This window comes from Globicephala melas, chromosome 5 (genome assembly GCF_963455315.2).
Source record: "Globicephala melas chromosome 5, mGloMel1.2, whole genome shotgun sequence".
NCBI lineage: Eukaryota > Metazoa > Chordata > Mammalia > Artiodactyla > Delphinidae > Globicephala > Globicephala melas.
In genome coordinates, this window is record NC_083318.1 from 116,013,518 (window position 1) to 116,033,579 (window position 20,062).

A 20,062-nucleotide genomic window follows, 5' to 3' on the forward strand; every position below is an offset into this window, starting at 1 on the left:
GCAAAATGCTGAGAGAGGCCTTGATGGGCGTAGCACATCTTTGCAGAACCATTTGCACTGCTGTTGGTGTTACTGTTGCTAGGCTGTGGGTCCAGGGCACCTCTCTGACACACTGGGGAGAGGACAGGGATGTAGTCATTTGCTATCGAACAGTGATGCCTGGGCAATGAGGTGTAGAGAGTCTTTGAAAGGGTTGTCACCCTCACTTGCACATTGATTGGACTGGCCTGGACAGTGTTTTCCACACATGGCTCATCATCAGAATCAACATAGAACCTTGAGAGTTTTGGTTCTATCCACCCAAATTCTAAGTAAGTTTGGGGGAGGGCCAGATTTTGAGAATTTTATTTTTTAATGGCTTCCAAGGAAAACTTATTAGTCACTTTGGCTTGGGTATCACAGGGTTAAGTGATCTCTGATGTTTTTTACTCTAAAAATGTTGGTTCTGAAATCACCTCTACAATAGAGATGTGAACCTCCCTTTCTGAAAGCAGTGACCACAGCTCCTATTTACCGAGATCTGCAGAATGCTATTTCCAGGAAATATTAATTGGTTCTTGGATAACAAAGGGAAATGTTGAACACTAAATCCTCCTCTTTTATATTGACAATATAAAAGATATATTGGAAGATTAGATTCTCTAAGAAGGCTTCTTTCTTTCTCTAAGAAATCCATTTCCAAACCACTGAACTAACTTATTTGCAAAAGTGACAACTTTGTCTCCAGAAGCCTATTAATACTCCTTTAAGTAGTTTTTCCTTAACAGAGTTTGGAGGCTCCAAGTCTGCACAATATTCTCTGTGTAATGAATTCTCAATAAATGCTGCTGACTGAAAAATGACCAGAAGAAAAAGGCAAAAGCTAAAGCTCAGATTCATCAATTTTGTTAATTGTTAGCAGCTTGGGTAAAAGTTTTGATAAACAGGTCAGAACTAATGGTTCCAATGAGGTTTTTAGTATTAACTAAGGTTTCATTCATCCTAGCTGCCAGCGTATTTGATTAATCTACCTGAGTACCTCCTCCCACCCAAAGAGAATGATAATTTTGCTTCTATACCATATGGCGAAGGAACAAGAACAGGACTTATAAATGTGGACTGTAAGCCATTCATCATCCTCTTAAACCTCATTTGCATTTCTGAGTTTCAAGTACAGTAAAGTTAATATTCATTCATTAAAAATACTGCCTACCCAGTGCCTGTACATAAATAGTACCCAACACATGTTTGTTACATGAGTCACGGATAATTCTTGCATCTTTGCTGTCTGGATTTTCTTTTCAACCACACCTAGGGCAGATATTACAAACAAGAAGGTGAATTTGCATTATTTATATAAGGGAGAGGGAACCAGTGTTGGCCAGAAGTTGATCTTTGTCTCGGGTGGATTAATCACAGCTGAGGTCAAGATGAATAAATATATGTTCCAGAATGTCCTGGTTACAGTTCAAGACTAAAAGAAAATAAAGGAAGTTAGAGGCTAGAAAGAGGAAGGAAGTGAAAGACTCTCCAAAAGAAAATACAGATGTTCTAAGAGACTCATTATTGTTATAATCTGACTTTGTAAAAAGTCCAGTTGAACTTACTGATGTTTGGTCTTAGTCAACAACATTCTCTATTGTGTCAATTCCATCGTGGGCCAGGGAAAAGGAAATACCTTGGGGCCAATCTTATTAAAAGTTATATTTAGGTACAAAAAAGGAATATATAATTTTAACACTTTCTAATTAACAGTACTATATATAATATATTATCTGTATACATATACATACGCACAACACATACACTCAGAAAATTTGCTCTCTCCTACAGAAAAAAATAGCCAAATATTTTCCTTTGAAATTTTCCATGCTATTCCTCTGCAAAATAAACTAGGATGACTAGGACTGTGAAGAGCTACATCGTTACAAAAGTCACTGGTTTAGGTAAAAAACAGTTTAAATAGCTAGATGCCTGCAAATGCACTTAGAATATGTTTATAATCTAGAACATTCATTTCCAGTGGTATTCCACTGAAGCAGTTGCTTACATTATTGGAAATGGAGAAACAGTTGCCACTTGGGTCAATCCATTTTCGTCTCTGACTACCCAGAAGCACGTGTGCCTATTAACCCTTCCAGAGCCTGCCCAGACTCATTGTCCGTTGATTTCAGTTGAATGTTGGAGGAAATTTTCCTTCTTGTAAAGCTTCTCGTCTGGGTGTCTAGAGAGCATGGTGATAAGCATCGTATAAACAGAGAGGGATGGAATTCAAGTTACCTTTATCTATGCCTCCTTTCATATACAGTATGTGTCATAGACAGACACCAGCGTCTCATTACATGACCACCCACAGAACATTACCCAATGTGACATTCTTCAGGGGAAATTAACAGAAATGTTTTACCACATCAGCCTCTTCCAAGAACACTGATTCAATAATAGTACTTAAAAAGTGACCAGATGCCCATGGAAACTTCCCTCTTTCACTGTTTTGGCTGGGGGGCATAATAAATACCTCAAATTCTAAAACTATGTAAAGTAGAACGATACAGAAAAAAAACACACAAACTCATGGATACACACATACACATATGTATAGATGTCAACGTATCATCTAGTTGGTATATCTCTATTTCTAGTATTCTCTCACTATAGGCATGTAGCCATTCCTTCTGTTAGTCTCCAAATTTTCCTATTAATTGTTATACATAATCATAGTCAACACATAGAGAGTGGTTCCCTCTCTTTTTAAAACATTTTGAAAAAGTCATGAGGATCACTGGATTTCAAAGAGCAAATGACGGTTACATACGAAGTCCCAGACTAGAAATACTCCAGAATATAATTAGTATTAGAAATCTGAATATTTATTACCTAATATTTCTCTGAGTCACACTATATGAAATATATCTGTGTGTGCATTTCGTAATAGTATTTTTTAAAATAAAGAGAACCTGGCATAGATTTTGTTGCATACTGCTTTTCCAGAGAAGCAGAACTGATTTGAGGGTTGACCTATTAACTGGAATGTCCATGGCAGAGGTGGAAGATCACACCATCAACCTCATTTTGTTTTTACATAGAAAGCATATTTTTGTGATCTGAGAAGGAAACTATATGACCAATTTTTTTTCGATAGTGGGTAGAGAATTTGGTGATTTGGAAGGATTAGATAAAGATAAAGGATAGGTAATAATGAGGACAGTTCTGGAAAGAGAGCCGGACTGGTAGAAAAGAGGAATTTGGAAGAGACAGATATGCAGAACCACCATTTATTGGACCTAAGTTAGGTGGTGCAGACCATGAATTGTGTGTGTGTGTGTGTGTGTGTGTGTGTGTGTGTGTTTTGTGTGTGATAGAAGATGACAAAAATTACAGCACTTCATGTTTTCCAGCCTCATGAGATACTCAGCTGCTGCAATTTGTAAGACTTGGTAAACTCATCTCAACTACCCAATACCACACTGAGGTGAGTTCTGTTTGACACGAACTATGAAGAACCTTGAAAGTCCATTTGGATGAAGAGTTTCAGTGCAATCTCTTCTCCAAATAAACTTATAATTACAGTCTCAGCTTTGGGACTATCACTTGTGTGTGCTGTCAATTACCTTTTCACTTAAAGTGAAATACAAAGGCAAAATGGGAACTATAAAGACAATTTTTATTTTTGGTTTGGGTTATCAGTTGATTTAAAAATAATCCATAATCCCATGGAATCTAGTCTGTAATTATTTCTAATTCCTCAAAACTGAAAATTCCTCAGGGTTTTTTTTTTGGGGGGGGGTAGGGGTCTTAAAACTAACTCCTTTGGGGGTAGGAGTATGCTAGAAAGAAACTCTTTTGGCTGTTTGTTCGGAGGCGTTCTCTACATGTAAGTTAAGAAATCTTGAGAAGAACAGGAGGTGCTGATAGAATAATTGTGCTTACTCTTCCCACTTCATGATTTCTCTCTTATAAACATTGTTTTGCATTATTGGGCTCCACGTTCCTTTTTCTCATCTGATGTTTTACAAATATTTTTCTAATTGCCTGAGACAGTGTGGTCCAATAAAGTTAAGTTGACTTTGTGTTGAACTTGTTTGTCTGATCTCTTGCCAGAGGTTATAGTCACCCACTTGAACTGACTTTCACTCTGTTTCTTGGTCTCTGCCTCTCTCTCCCTTTTATGTTCTTTTGCACTTGTTATCCTTTTCTCCCCACTCTCTCCTAATATACAATCCCAGAATTAATTCTCAAGACTTCATAAACAAATTATTAAAAAAATAAGATCATTGGTATATCCCTATCTATCTACTATCTATCTATCATCTGTCTAACCATCCATCCATGTATCCATCTATCTAAACTATCCATCCATCCATCCATCTTGCATCTAAATACTTTAACCACCTAAATCAACAGATCCCAGTTTCAACCCAAGTCAAGGGAGGAGGTGCACTCAATGCTTAGAAAACAAGAGTGCTTGGAATGACCCATTTGTTTGACGTCTGGAAACACTTTACAAACAACCTCCAGGAAAATAACAAAGCAAATAGCGTTGGTCTACCGCAATGGAACAGATATGGTGTGTGATCAGTTAGCTGCAACCCACAAATAAACACAGACAGGCAATCTAGCAAGCAAAAACAGAAACCACATTATTGTCCATCATAGACTGCAGAGTTTAGAGTAAACTTAAAGCCTCATATGTGTGACTTCTAGACTCTGAAAAGAAGGTTAAAAGCTTCAAGGTCTCTTCCTGGTTTGGGGTAGTAAGCTCCCGAGTTTCCCTTTAACCCCAAAGATCAACATTTATTTTAACATCTACCCACTTTGACCAAAGCCTGTCTTGGGAGTTCTCATTCCTGGTGCTCTCGGACTGCTTTAGGAGGATGAAGCTGCATGGCACTGTAGGCCTTGGCTTCTCATAGTACAGTGAGAGTTCCCTTGTCATATTTCAAGCTCTGAGACCTAGGACAGGTCCACCAAGACAGCACCATGAAACATGGGCCTTATCATGCACTCAACCTAATATTTTTGCATAAAGTTAGAGTGAATATATCTGGGCAGCAGCATTACTTTTACCAAGATTAATGAACATTCTATGTTTGTCTGGAAATTCTAAACAGCTTTTTTTTCTTTCTTATTAGATCTGTCATAACCTTCTTTCACTCAGTCCCTAAGGACAGATAAACATCCTCACCTCTGTACCAATTAGACAGGTGAGTTGCTCACCTTGATTCTTTTCTCCTATCCCTAATTATAGATCCATTTTCATTTGAACCTATTTGCAAACTGGGATTGATCATAATTTAGGAACAAATATAGAATTGCTGGTTTTGTTTCTCCTGAGTCTGAAGCAACAGTTGTAGGCTTGTGCTTTCAAAGTCTCATCTTCCCTCTTTAAAACCTCAGGCCCTTTGATTTCCTCTGAGCCATCTACTTTGTTACTGTACTTTTGTTTCCTTTTCCTTTTCCTATGGCCTAGGGTAGGACCACATTCATAGATTAGGTTTATGAAGGTTAGATTGTTAATTAGACACTAAGCAGAGATTCAAGGGAAGAAAGAACATAGTTTGTCTAATGTGTTGAGATGAGATGGGGCCTGTGATTAGGGGTAGGAAAGAGGATACAAAGTAAAACTCACTTGCCCAATGGACATTAGATGCAGATGTGAGGTTGCTCATCAGCTTCTCTTATTGCTTCTTTTACAGAAAATTGCAATAATAAACATAATCCCAGGTGCTAAGGGACGAATGGCCAACCACAGTCTGCAGAGGATAGATTCTAGATAAACTACCCTCTGACCTCCTTTATTGGTGTTCTGGTAAGAAATGACCAGCACCCCATTCCTCCTGTCCCTACCATTTTACCATCTCCACAAATTTACCAGAATATGTCAAAAGAATTCAATCAGAACTATCATCATGCCCTGGTAAACAAAGAAAGAAGACGTTAACAGTGTAGCTCCTGGCTGTTGCCACCAGTTTTCCGAGATAGGAGGAAAGAACCTGATACCCTTCAGTCCATTTATCAGGCATTATGTATTCTATTGGGAAGGGACAGAGTTCTTCAAATGGAAGAATATTTTTTCTTCAATAAGTTGTCAATGAAGATGATAAGTAATGCTTATATTTGAAAGATATGATTACTAGATACATCTCAGCAAGGATCCAGAATACCCACACCTGTCACTGGTGGAAAGAGACTGAAGCAGAAGTGGGAGCGCCATATTCTTTTTTGTTCATGAACTGGAGACAAGCCCTCCCCACCTTATCCCTCTCCTACACACAACTTTAAAATGGAATACAGGCGGACATTATTCCACATCCAGCTAATGCCTGCGATGCTACCAGGCTCTAAAAGATTTTCACTAAGGAGTGAGAGAACCTTCTTGAAAGCGGAAAAGATGGAGATGCTGGTGGGGCTGTAAATTAAGAGACTAGAAGAAGGAAGTGCTTGCAGGCTGGGGGTACACCTGAGGTCAGGAGAGCCACGTCAGAAGGGGAAGTGGCACCTCTAGGGACACTCCCTCAGACGGTCTGCATCATAAAATGACTACTATTTTTTAAATGACTATTTATTTATGATTTCTATATTTAATCATTTCTCATTCTAAAAATATTGGTTGGAGTTGCCATGTGCCGACCACCATTCTAAGTGCTTCAATGAACAAGACAATGTCCCTGCACTCATGGGCAGGTTTCTTTCACAAGTGCAAGGAAATGGAAAATTTTACACACACACACACATGCGTGTGCAACTTTAAATTGTGATACAATTTCACAGAGGAATGAATAGGAAGCTTCAGGAGGTAGCAGGAGTGTGGTAGGAATGACAGATGTGGCAGATTAACCTACTCAGCATCCATTCCAGCTTCCTGCTAGTGGGTCTTCTAACTGCAGAGACCAAAAATTCAAAATTATATTTTAGGCTCCCTTGAACGAGAGTTCTGGATGTGACATAGGTTCCACCAACCATATGTATACATGAAAGACTTGAATTCAGACGTGAGTTAAGTGGGAGACAGTGGCTGTGAGGCACGTATTTTTCTGGTAAGGATCTAGAAGATGCAGAGTGGCCCTTGAGGCAGCAGTTATCTCAGGTATGTTCCTGGAGGTGACATTGACAGCCCCTGCTTTCTAGTCCCTGGATGTGTGGCTGAGGCTGTACGGTTCTGAAGCCAGCAGTTATGATAGTGCGTCCTGTCCCCACAGAATAACAGTTCTGTTGGTATGTGTTGTTTTTTTTAAATTTTTTTTTATCGAAGGATTGTTGATTTACAGTGTTGTGTTAATTTTTGCTATACAGCAAAGTGATTCAGTTATACATCTACATACTTTCTTTTTCATATTCTTTTCCATTAGGGTTTATCAGAGGATATTGACTATAGTTCCCTGTGCTATACAGTAGGACCTTGTTGTTTATCCATTCTGTATATAATAGTTTGCACCTGCTAATCCTAAACTCCCAATCCATTCTCCACCCACCTCACCATCCCCCCTTGGCAACCACAAACCTGTTCTCTATGTCTGTGAGTCTGTTTCTGTTTCATGTCATATTTTAGATTCCACATATAAGTGATATCATATGGTATCTGTCTTTCTCTTTCTGACTTACTTCACTTAGTATAATAATCTCTAGATCCATCCATGTTGCTGCAAATGACATTATTTCAATCTTTTTGATGGTTGGGTAATATTCCATTGTATATATGTACCACATCTTCTTTATCATTCATCCATTGATGAACATTTAGGTTGTTTCCATGTCTTGGCTATTGTGAATAGCACTGTTATGAACATTCATGTATCTTTTGGAATTATAGTTTTGTCTGGATATATATGCCCAGGAGTGAGATTGTTGGATCATATAGCAACTCTATCTTTAGTTTTCTGAGGAAGTCTCCACCCTGTTTTTCTGGTATGTGTTGTTTTTTATAGTCATTGGAGGATATAGCATAGAACCTCCTACCCTGGCCATTCCAACAATTTGATAAGTATCTAATGGCTTTCATTTTAATATAGCAAGAATAACCTTTCATGTTTACAATTGAACTCTGACTGTGAGGAGGGACTCCTTGAGCCATGTGGTCATCTCTCTGAGGATAATTTGAGCTGAAACCATAAGAATTGGAAAGAACCAGGCTGAGAAGCGCCAAGAGAAGGCATGCTATGCGGGAGGACCTACAAGTACAAACATCTTATGGCTAAAGGATCTTGCATGTTGGGAAATCAAAAAGAGAATATTCTTATGCAAGATGAGATTAGAGGTTGGTAGAGACTCATGACAAAGGATTTGCATATTAAAATATGCATGACAGGAAGCCATCAGGTGGTATGAAAAAGGGAAGTACCATAATCTGATTGATGTTTTCAAAAGAGCATACTGGCTAGCGTATGGAGAATGAATTGGACAGACAGAAACAGAAACATCCCCTAAGAGTATAGTTTGGGAATTCAGGCAAGAGTTGATGATGTTTTAGCCTAGGATCATAGTAGTCCAAATAATTCAGGATTATAAAAATGACATATTTAAGATATATTTTGGAGGGACAGCTGATAGGAATTGATGATGGATTGTATGGGAATATGAAAAAAATGGAAGAAATAAGGATGACACAAGGTTTTTAACTTGAACAACTAGGTAGCAGTAAGAAGGAGAATACAGGATGAGGATCAGATTTGGGTGGGGGAATAAAACCGTTCCATTTGTTACATATTAATTTGAGGCACCTGTGTCAGTTATCTTTTATTGTATAATAAGGAACTCCAAAACATAATATTGATAGTTTAGCACAACACAATCATTATTTCTTGAATTTATATGGGCTGAATGGCTGGTTCTTTTGCTGATCTCACTTGACCTCACTCATGTGGCTGCATTCAGCTAGAGGATTTTATGATCTAGGAGACACATCTTGCAGCTGGTCCTTGCTGTTGGATGGGAAACCTCAGTTCTCCTCTTCTTGGGCTCTCAGCCTCCAGGAGGCTAGACTGGCTTCCTTACCTGGCAATCTGTCAGGCTAGCAGTCTAAGAAAATGAAAGCAGAAGCTGCAAGTCTTCTCAAGACCAGTGCCTGGGCCTTAGATTTCTACCACATTCTACTGGTCAAAGCAAGTCAGAGACAAGGCCAGATTCAAGGGAAGGAGAATAGACTGCTGCTTTTGTTGGGAAGAGCACCATGGTTACAGGGCAAAGGATCTTGGGAGAAACGATTGCTGCCATCTTTAAAAGCCATCTGCCAGTGGCACATCCTAGTAGAAATATCATGTAGACAATTAAATATGAGTCTGGAGCTAAAAAGAGAAGTTTCAACTCACCTGCATGACTTTATTGCTAAGTAGTATTCCAAAAACTGAGTACAAACTCAGTTACTGATCTGTTAAATCAAATGATATTTTTTGCAGACTATCTTTTCTCCCTGTAACGCGACTATTCTTTTTGGCATTGCACAGAAAAATCAGATAATATAAATACTATATTTGTTATCTGTTACTATATAAAAAATTATCTCAAAATTTAATAGCTTAAAAATCCATTTATTATCTCACAGCTTTCTTATTGAAGTATAGTCGCTGTGCAATATTGTATGTTACAGGTGTACAATATAGTGATTCATATGATCTCACAGTTTTAATGAGTGAGTAATTTGGGTGGTTCCCTCTCATAATCTCCCATGAGGCTGCAGTAAAGCAGCTGCCCAGGGCTACAGTCAATCTGAAGGCTTGAGTGAGGCCGGAGGATCCACTTTTAAGATGGCTTATTACTTGTGAGAGGAATTCTTACTACCTTTCCATATGGACTTCTCTACAGGGCTGCTTGAGTGTTATAACATGTCATCTGGCTTGCCCAGAACAAATGATTCAAGAGACAGGGCAAGAAGGAGGCCACAGTGTTTTTTATGACCAAGTCCAAAGTCACACACTGTAACTTCCACGATATCATGTTTGTTAGAAGCAAGTCAAAGTCCACCGCATATTCAAGGAGTAAAGAATTAAGGTCTACCTCTTAAAGGGAGGAATCTCAAAGGATATTTGGAGAAATTTGAAATCCACCAAAAGTATAGATGTGGGTGTAAAGATTTGGTTGAGAGAAAGTAAAGAAGCTTCTTTCTGATTGCTAATTTTTCAGGCCTCCTGGTGCAATGCAAGGGAAAATCCGAATTAGCTACAAATTTTGTTTCACTTATGTTTTCATCTCCTTCTGACAGTTCACTTGCCTTGGAAGACAGACGTTTATGTTTTACAGTGCAGAGTCTTATGCCGGTAGACGTAGCAGGGACTGAGAGGTGAGAGCAGTGTGTGGTACCTACAGCCTGTGTCAGTTATCTTTTATTGTATAACAAGCCACTCCAAAACATAATAGTTTAAAGCAAGAGTTGGCTGAAGGTGCTTTAGCCCATTTTCCTATTGTCTCTGAGAGCCCCCATAAGCCACTCCAAATAAGCACACAATCAAAATATAGTTCCTGCTCTGCAACTGTCACTTAGAGACGTATTTTCCAGGTCCCCTTCCCATTTCCACTTTCTTATCAGATTTCTATCTCTAAGCCTCTTCAGTACAGACATTCTGGAGCTGTTTGTGGGTTAGGGGTGAGTGGATGTATTCCATGCTCTTCCTGGGCTCCATCAGGGAAGGGGCTTTGACCCTTCAGCAGAGTTCAGACAGCAAGGCAGAGGAAGTGATTAGCTTCAGTGGAGACACCTACTTCCTTGTAAACATCCAAAATGATACAAGAGAGATTCAATAAGACCAACCTTCTGATCACCTGATATTTAATATCTACTCAACTTCTACACCCAGCGTTAGGCTGAGTGCTGAAGATACAAAACTTCTGCCCTTATAGCTTATAGCACAAGATAAAGAGGCAGAATATGTAAACCAATGTGTGCATGACATAGTGTAAGAACTATGATAGACACTGCTGCAGTGACAGAATGTGGGAAGTGGGGTGCCCAAAACATTTCTTAGAGGAGACTATATTCCAGTTACTCCTGAACAACAAGAGACAAAGGGGCCTTCAGACAGAAGCAGTAGCAGGATAAAATACGATAGGAACCAACACAACTTCAGTTGGTGTGGTGGGTATCAAATACTGTGGAATCAGATAGTATTGGCTTCCAATGACCACTACTTTCAGGATTCAGCTGAGGAGAAAAAGAAGGATGGACACTCATCAGATGGTTATCTATGGAAGGAAGGAGTAATCTCATTTATTCTAATGGTTCCTTTGGGGGAAGGTCTATACAGATCAGTGGAATACTCATCCAAGTAGTTATCTTTGAGATGCATATTCAGGACTTTTTTAAAGAGAAGAAAGGGAATAACCCATTATGTGGAGTCCATTTCTTGAACCCTTAGATATTTTTACATTTTAGGATGTGTGTACCTGATTTAGGTAAACTGAATATCTTCACTGAATTTCCTCTTATTCCTAATGATAAGTAACAATGAAACTTAAGTAAAATGGATTTAGGAATAAATTTACTACCATGTTTAATTATAACAGATGTACCATGAATTGAATCCTTGAAAATGATGCCTAAAGAAAATATGGGGGAAAGACTTTAAAGTATGTAAAGAATGTTCCTGATTGAATTTTTCTGATAATTGTTCAAAGTCATCCACCATCATTTCCACAAAAAATTGAATATTGTCAGAGAATTTAAATCTTCTGAAAATTTTTTCCTTTTAATGAAAGAGTATTTTAGCAGATTTACTGTAATACCATTTTTAAAGCAAATTATTTTGCTATTAACTTAGAATGATGTACTTACAACATCTCTAGGCTAAAGATGAAAATTTGAAGTAGGTCTCCTGTCTTTCTTGTTCCTCCTGTGCTAGGTGTTTTATTTTTATTTATTTATTTATTTATTTTTGCGGTACGCGGGCCTCTCACTGTTGTGTCCTCTCCCGTTGCGGGGCACAGGCTCCGGACGCGCAGGCTCAGCGGCCATGGCTCACGGGCCCAGCCGCTCCGCGGCAAGTGGGATCCTCCCGGACCGGGGCACAAACCTGCATCCCCTGCATTGGCAGGCGGACTCCCAACCACTGCACCACCAGGGAAGCCCAGGTGTTTTATCTTATACATTTCTTATATAAACAGGTATGTTATTTGGATCAGGGGTCAGAAAACTATGGCCTGTGGGCCACATCCAACTCATTGTCTGTTTTTGTGGTCCATGAAGTAAGACTGGTTATTCTATTTTTAAAATGGTTGAAAAAAAATTAAAAAGAAGCATATTTTGTGACACATGAAAATTATATGAAATTCAAACTTCAGAGTCCATAAATAAAGAATGAGCCCAGTCGCATTCATTCACTTACATATTGTCTGTGACTGCTTTCCTGCTCCAAAAGAGCTGAGTAGTTTCTTATTTTTTTTAAGTTTTATTAAGATAAAGTTGATTTACAATGTTGTGTTAGTTTCAGATGCAGCAAAGTGATTCAGTTACACATATGTATATAAATAAATACATTCTTCTTTTACTTTCTCTTCCATTATAGATTATTACAAGATATTGAGTATAGTTCCCAGCTGAATAATTTCAAAAGAGCATGTATGATCCATAAAACCATATTTTTACTGTCTGGCCCTTTGTGGGAAGTTTGACCCTTATCTTATATAATAGGTAGGAATGCATCTCCACAGTATTGCATTGTGTAGCTCTTACACTTAATATTTTTAGCTATTCGAGTTAAATGTTGAAAGTGTTACCTTTTTTTACCCCTAGCTTCAGAAAAGGGAGAAGTGGATGTACAAGAAATGAAGTTTCTTGGATCCAACCTTTGAACTTTTACTTTCTGATGGGACATTATCCCCTTGGGTCGAATCAAAAAGTTTTCATCTGGGCCTATGTAGAACATTTTCGATGATTTTAATAACAAGTGTTGAAAGTGCCTGCCTACACAGAATTCCATGGGGCCACTCCTAAGACCGTTTGAATATAAATATAGAAGAATACAGTGTTTTGCACACTTTTGTAGTCTGAAATCCTAGAGTACAGTAGATGAGGTATAATCTGAATTGTTTTGTCATCACTGGCCTCATCGAAAGCCTCCATGCATTTGCACATCTGTGTCTGCAACAAGAAGGGATAATTGTTCAGCTCTGCTATTGCTGTTTATGAATCAGAAGAAAAAAAGGCAACTGAATAAACAAAATGTCATGTTCATACAAATCTTGATTAGGGTAAAATCATCTGGCTGGTATCGCCTGTGTACATCACCAACAGGGCTGCCAGCTCCTGAGGGGAGACTCCCAGGTCCCCTGTCTTGGGTCTTCAAAGCTTGGAACAGCTTACTTGAAGGTTTAAACAAAAGCTACCCAAAATAGTCAAGATCTAGTCTCTTGAGTCTTTGCTATTATTAACCAACTTGTCTTTAAGACTCCCTGAAGTCCTGGGGAGATGTCTGAATAACTGCACCCATTATAGGGTGCTTACCAAAATACGCTTCACTAATATCTTCTTGAGCAGGGTTTCTTCACCCTAGCACTACTGACATCTGGGGCCAGATCATTCTTTCTTGTGAGTCCTGTGCACTGCAAGATGTTTAGCAGCATGTCTAGCCTCTTTCCACTAGATATCAACAGCACTCTCCCACTTGAGACAGCATCGAATGTCTCCAGACATTACCAAAGGTACTCTAGGAGGCAAAATCACCCCAGTTGAGAACCACTGTTTCAGAGGATTATGAAAATTTGCTTCATTCCATAGTGCAATCAAAGGAGCTCTGAGGAGCATGAGGCCCTGAGAACAGAACCAGATTAAGAAGACTCAGAATCTGAGTTTAGGGACATAAAATGATCATCTGAAAAGTGAAAAATCTGGTTATGTATCCAGAGATTTCCAAAATACTCTTATATTTTTGCTTATAATGGGGATAGAAACAAAATGTCTGGTGGATTTTTCACCTGTTCTAATGTTTCACATGCTCTGTGGATGCAAAGGCTGAACCTTCACACCAGTGTCCTGGTCCCCATCACTCTCCATCCATCCAACAGATGTTGACTGAACACCTCCTGAGGACTGAGGAGGCTCTTTGCTAGGTGGGGAGGTCCAGGCCTCACAGAGTTACCTTTTGATAATGCAGTCTTTGTCTTTGCCTAGAAACATTTTATGGCTTCCCTCAGCCTAAAAAATACAGTAAAAATTAAAATTAAAATGAGGAATTTATAGTGTTTTTTTGTTATTTACTTCCCAACATCTATTTCATCTCCAGTGATTCATCGAAGTTAGTATTTCTTAATTCTGGATGTAAATTAGAACTTCTTGGGACGATTTTTTAAAATACCAAGGCCTAAGTCAGACCAATCAATCAAAACTCTGTTGTTGGGCGTCTTTGGGGGATTCAAATATGCAAACAGGATTAAGACCCAGTGACCTAAGCCATATATGGTCATCTCATTTCCTTTTGCCAATGACTGCTTTAGGAAGGAGCACATGGCATGGGCATCCTAATGGGATGTCTGTATATATGGGAACATGATTCCAGGAAAATTTCCCTCACTTCAAAAAAGTGATCATGGGGAAAATGACTATGTTCCCCCCAGGATGTTGTTAGATCTGGATATGTCATCTGGAAGGGCTGCAGCCCTCTTGTTTCAAACCCGAGGATAAAGTCAACACGTGGAAGAGAAAAGAAACAAGAGACTTCATAGTACAAAGCCTCAGCGAAGGTGCCCAGAGCCTAACTCCTCAGAACTTCTTGTTTCATTAGATAATAAATTGCCTTTAAAAAAAAAATAGTTTCAGTCCTCTGTCTCTTGCAACCAAAGCATCCTAACATACAATATCCCAGGATCTACTCAATCCTCCCTGCCCCATCCTCTAAACCCAGTCAACTTGTCCACATCGGCACACACTGATGCTACAGCCACTTATGACTGTTGCTACCCTCTGGTGATATCTCCATAAATCTACTAATATTTTCTCCCTCAGTGAAATAACATCTTCTTTTACTTCTAGTATTACAGTATAATCCTATCTTTTAGGGCACACTAACCCTCTCTATAAATAGACAAAAAAGATACAATTGATAAAACTCCATAGAAGTTAACTTCTTATTCGCTTAATAGTCCGAAGATGTTTCTCTGATGTAATAAATCAGGAAACCAAACTTCTTCCATCTTGGGATTTCACTATTCCTAGAGTCTTGACATTTCCACTTCCTTGCAGTCTGCAGAATGACAGAGAGCTCAGAGACAGAAAATACCCACTTCTGAAAAGCCACGGCTCAGAAACAGCACATATCACTGCTGCTCATATTTCATTGAAAAAAATGAGTCTCTTGGCCACATGGAACAGTAAAGGAAGCTGGGCATATAGCCTTGCTATGAGCCAAGGAAGAAAGGAAGCAGGGTTTCTGTGAACAGCTAGTGGTCTCTGCCACAAAAACCCCATGTCAGATCTTACCTTTCTCATCACCCAGCCAGACAGTATCTCTCTGTCTCTGGACCTGTGCATCCTGGGGGTAGCATTTAGCTGTGCTAGAATCATGAGTGACCGTTCCACCCAAATAGCATTTTTCTCCAACTAGTTTCTAAGTTCTTTGAGAATAACAGCTATTTTTTATGGTCTCCTGTACCTTGGCTACAGTACTTAGCTTGGAAGGTTTATTCTGAAACGACAGTCCTCAAGCTTTAGGTGCCTCAGAATCACCTGAGTGCTTGTTATAGAACAGGTTGCTAAGCCCCGGCATCAGAGTTTCTGACTCAGTTGGTCTAGGGCAGGGCCTGGAAATTTGCATTTCTCACAAGTTCCTAGGTGATTCGGGTGATGTTGGAAAACCGCTGACCTAGATTATACCAATTCTTAATTGATCTTGCAATAGAGGCACAGATGTAGAAAACAAAGTTATGGTTACCAGGGGATAAGGGAGGGGAGGGACAGATTGGGATATTGGGACGGACATATACACACTGCTATATGTAAAATAGATAACTAATAAGAACCTGCTATATAGCACAGGGAACTCCACTTAATACTCTGTAATGGCCTATATAGGAAAAGAATATTTAAAAAAAGAGTGGATATATGTATATGTATAACTGATTCACTTTGCTGTACACCTGAAACTAACACAACATTGTAAATCAACTATACTCCAATAAAAATTTAAAAAGGGCTTCCCTGGTGGCGTAGTGGTTGAGAGTCTGCCTGCCAATGCAGGGGACACAGGTTCAAGCCCTGGTCTGGGAAGATCTCACATGCCGCGGAGCAACTGGGTCTGTGAGCCACAACTACTGAGCCTGCGCGTCTGGAGCTTGTGCTCCGCGACAAGAGAGGCCGCGACAGTGAGAGGCCCACGCACTGCAATGAAGAGTGGTCCCCACTTGCCGCAACTAGAGAAAGCCCTCGCACAGAAACAAAGACCCAATGCAGCCAAAAATTAATTAATTAATTAATTAATTTTAAAAAATTAGAAAAAAAAAGTGCGGGGCACACTTCTGAAATTTTAGTAGTAGGAGGGCTTATGCTACCTTTTTAACCTACTTCTCTCTCTCCTGCATGTTCCTCTTATTTGCACTTGTTTCTGACCCATCTTATCAGTGCAGAGAAGCCTGCAGATAACTTTTGGCCTTGTTTGTTTTTTTAAAAAGCATAGTTGGATTTAACAAAAAAGGAAGAATTTAAAACTCCATTTTGAAAAGTGACTTCAGTTAAAAGGTGTTAATCTAATTTTAAAACTCCTCAAATTTGTCCTGGGGAAAGGAAGAGAAAATACTAATAAATTTATGAGAAAAATGATTCTTTTGGATCATTGTTATTTGTCATGATAACTACAAAATTTCCAATAAGAAAAATGACAGGTCCTTTGAAGTGACAGAGAATATTGGTTATATTTTTCAAATTAATGTTTTTCAAGTATAGTCTCATTACTGTTTTATCCCATACAACAATATTTTCTCTTGGGAAAAGTAACTATCACTGGGTGCATAATCTTCTCTTTAAAATGATAAACACATTTTTAGTCTGACCAAACATTTCTGAAATTCTAACAAATTAATTGTCTTCCTTATATTTTCTGAAAGACACTGAGTAAAATGATAAAAGATTTATGGGTCAGATGAGTTGCTGTGTCACAGGAAATTGTGATAGGAGCCCGTTCACTTGAGTCATTTAAAATTTAAATTTTAAATGATTCAAGTTAACAGCCATAGCATTCAGTCTCATATAGCGTTGGTGGGAAAGGGGAACAAAAGAGACATGCAAATCTGACTTCTCATGGAATTTGGCGAACCCTTCATTCTAAGTAACTAGATTCACCAAATTTCAACCCAATATTTGCTTATGACTTTTACAAGATTACAATAAGCCTAAAATGGAAGGAACTCCAAGCAATTAACCATATTGGAGGAGAGGAAATGTAGCCCCTTTCCTTATAAGTGAAAGTTGGCTTATGAAGTTTTAGTATCAGGAGCAGAAAACTCAGAATTGCTGAAAATTGGAGACAAGTCCCAAGCAGCTTCCATGTTAAAGTCGATTCAGGCAGGCAATATAACCTGGCGTAATTAGAAGGGCCAACTTACTTTGGATTTTAAAATTATCTGTGTATCTAATAAGCTCCATTTACATTATACCTGTGTCACCCATGAGAGGTGGAACTTTAAGTCAAGCAGAGTATGGCATAGAATAGTTGGCAGTAGAGAGTAAGGCCTGACAGCAGTGATTTTTTGAGCAAGTAACTTTGATAAAGAGTGTGAGGAAAGACAAAGTTCCTAGTAAGTGAACTATAGTTTCGGTCCCAAGCAGCATAACCACAGTGGATCCTGGGAAGGCAGAAGAGGCCATGAGAGCCCTGAAAGGTGGCATGGGGAGATACATCATCTAAAGTACAACACTTCCGACAGCAAAAGTGGGCGCTACTAATAACCTCATCAAGACAACAGACGTACACTGGAACTGTCTCAGTGAAACTCGGTTGTGTTTCCCTGACTGATAGGTGAAGGGGGACACTGGATGAACTGTGGGAGATTATGATAATCGAGAGGCAATTAAGGCAGACCTTAGTTCACCTGGTTGGCCATCAGTCTAGTGATCATACCGCCTCCTGAATTATCTGGACCAGTTTCAATCTTGATGTTTTAATTTTTTTCCTTTTTTTTAAAAATTGAAGTATAGTTGATTACAGTGTTGTGTTAGTTTCAGGTGTACAGCAAAGTGATTCAGTTTTATATATATATTCTTTTTCAGATTCCTTTCCCTTGTAGATTATTACAAGATATTGAATATAGTTCCCTGTGCTATACCGTAGGTCCTTGTTGTTTATTTTATATATAGTAGTGTGTATATGTTAATCCCAAACCCCTAATTTATCCCTCCCCACCCCTTTCCCCTTTTGTAACCATAAGTTTGTTTCTTATGTCTGTGAGTCTACTTCTGCTTTGAAAATAGGTTTGTTTGTATCATTATTTTAGATTCCAAATATAAGTAATATCATATGATATTGATGTTTTAATTTTTAAATCAACATTATTATTTTTCTCATATTGTTAAAACCCTCAGACACCTCTTGATCGAACAATGTGTAAGAGAGGGTACTGCACAGGAGTCAGCATGGTCTTAGTACCCAGACAGGCCTCCCTTATCAGGAAGAGCGCTTCTACTGCTTTCTAGCTGTGTGACCTATCTTAACCTGTTTCCCCATCTATAAAATAGGGACAAGAATAACTACTTATTCTTGCTGTTGTAAGGATTGAATTAGATGGTGTATGCAAGTGTGTGGCATGGTGCTTGACGTGTACTCAGTAACTCTTTCTAATAGCTCCCAAGCTACGAAATCTTTTAAACTTAGAAAAAACCAAACATATTTCATCAGTTTCTTTGTCCTACTTTATTCATTTATTCGGTGGATACTTATTAAACCCCTAATACATGCTACGTATTCTGCTAGGTATCAGCTGTAAAACAACAAAACCGTACTGGCCTCAACTCACAGAGGTTTCAGAATAATTAAGAATAAGAACAATGAGGAAACAGAATATCAAATAAGCAAACAGTTATATGTAAAATTCCAACTGAGATTTCTGCTACTGGACATACCTATCCTGTACCTTAAGAGAGTAAAATTTGACTGAGTCTTGGAGAACCAGACAGATTTTGTGTTGAAAAGATCATTTTGCTTGAGGTTTCAGAACAGAGTGGATGGGTTTCAGAGTGGCTGTGAATAGTCCATTTAACAGAATATCCCATTAGCCTAGGAAAGAGATTATTCTATTTTTTCCTCCAGAAAATAAAATGATGATACCATCAAACTTACAATGTGCTCATGAGATAGCAGTTTGTTTTGGGTTCATTGGACAAAGAAGCAGATTTATGTCTTTTAAATTTATTTGTTAGGTAGATGCTCAAATGGATCTTATCCTACATGCTCACATTTAAAATGAATTTCCTTAGAACAGCATTACCTTATAACCACGTGCTATTTATTCAAAGGTAAACATTGTAACAGCAGAGGAAAAAATCAAGCATAGAGGCTTAAAAGAAATATTTTTTACTTTCTAAATATATTGCCCTACTGTACACAGAGTATATGAATTTTACATGGGCTGGGTTCTCCTATCTCGGACCTGTCTTCAGAATAAGTTCTTATGAAATCATTTTGAATTGTAGACTCCCCTTAGCAACTCTCTCGAGGAAACTCTCCATGGTCTTATAAGTTTGACAGTGGCTTAACATAACTTCCTATCCAGAACCAGGTGCATGGGATTGTTTTTCTTCAACCTCATTTACAAGTTTTAGCTCTCTTAACATTTAAACACATGAATGAAGACACTTTGCGGCCAGTGTTGAGACCACGTGGATTGTGGAGAAAGAGATGGGCAGACCCAGCTGCTGGGGAAGAGAACTGGGCAGAGCACATGACAATGTGCGGAGAAAGTACATGCCAGTGTGGCATCTACTTACGTGCATCCTGCTAAACATCTATTTTATACAATGCCCATCCCAAAACATTCAAAAAAGAAACTGATTCCAATGCAATGCTTCATTAAATGCTTAAGAAAAGAAAATGTGTACATTGGTGCTACGTATCTCTTCACACACTGTCGAGTGTGGGTCACTGATTGCCAAGAAGAAAGTGAGATTCTGAGAAAG